Genomic DNA, 1465 nt, shown 5'->3' with positions numbered 1-1465 from the left:
ATAGTTGAAATCACAGCTGGCTTCTCTGAAGACGGGAGTCCACACACAGAGGGTCATAGTGCATTACACACCTGAGTGCCTATTTATGCAGGTTCTGCATTGAACATCGTGTCTAGTCAGTTCCTGACCCACTACGCACAACCACCTTAGCTGTGGCTGTTATTGATGAAGGTCACATAACTAGAAGGTGCAAAGGTCAGTTTTCCAACCCAGGTCTGACCACAAAGCCTGGCCTTCAACCCCTGAACCCCACAGCCAAAACTTCCCTCCTTGCTTGAAACCACAGGCTGTCTGCTCCTGAAAATGTGCAGTTCTGGTCACAGGCGCTTGTGAAGACGTGGTGAACCTGGACATGGTCCAGAGAAGAGCAATTAAGACACTCAAGGGGAGGGAGAGGCTTCTGTTTGAGGACAGACTTAAAAATAAGCTGTAGTAAAGTCTGGAAAGAGGTGGGATGAGCAGGCCATGAAGGAAATCTATAGGATGTGGAGGGAAAAGAAAGGGGGAGCCGGGCATGCCTGCCAAGGGGGCACTCACTGGAGCTTAGAAGCAGCAGTTTTAGGACAATGACAAGAAAGTTCTACTTACCACGTTCCATAAGTTTGCTGCCTGCTGTGGGAGCCCAAGAAGTGGCACAGGCTGAAAATATAAATAGATTACCAGCTTATGAGTGCATTGCTGTGAGCTCCCTACAGAATGCTCGGTTTCTCATCATCTAGTTCAGATGATCTCGTTTCTAACGGCTGAAACCAGGAGGCAGCAAACTTTCTCTGTAAAAGATCAGAGTAAATATTTTTGGCTTTATGGTCTAACTCCATCTCAACTGCTCAGCTCTGCTGTTGAAGTGCAAAAGCAGCCATAGGCAATATGTACAAATGGGCATAGCTGTTTTCTAATAAAACTTTATTTACAGAAGTAAGCAGAAGGCTGGATTTGACCAACAAGATGTTTGTCAACCCTTGGTCTAGTTGAATCATACAGTTTAAAACTGGGAGGCATTGTGGTGATGACATCCTCATTTGGTAGACATCCAGAGAGGTCCAGTGAGCCCCCCAACGTCATACAGCCGGAGACTCATAGTGGGATATTAATGTTGTCTGGGGGGAATATTTAGATCTTCTGAAGATGGTGTCATGGAAATGAAGTGTTCCTGTGCTGTGCATTTCTGACCCTCTTAAATGTATATTCATGGTCTCAAACTGCCTTTTCTTAGAAACTATTCAAATGGAGGAGGGGTTGGAAATATAGCTTACTTTAAGCAAATGAAGGGCTATTTTTAAATTCTTAGAAATCAGAAAACAAGAAGTGTACTGCTCCCTCAAGCCCTATCCCCGAGATGGGAGAACATTTTATTTTTTGACAGACTATGCAAATGACCCTGGTCCTTAGACCCGAGCCCCTTGATGGCCTGGTGTCCGCACATGCAGGTTGTCCCTCAGGTGGGGAGGTGTTCCCTGGTGGGGCC

The sequence above is a fragment of the Galeopterus variegatus genome, unplaced genomic scaffold, assembly GCF_000696425.1.
Source record: "Galeopterus variegatus unplaced genomic scaffold, G_variegatus-3.0.2 Scaffold1836, whole genome shotgun sequence".
NCBI classification, from domain to species: domain Eukaryota; kingdom Metazoa; phylum Chordata; class Mammalia; order Dermoptera; family Cynocephalidae; genus Galeopterus; species Galeopterus variegatus.
Note: the sequence above shows the minus strand (reverse complement) of the source record.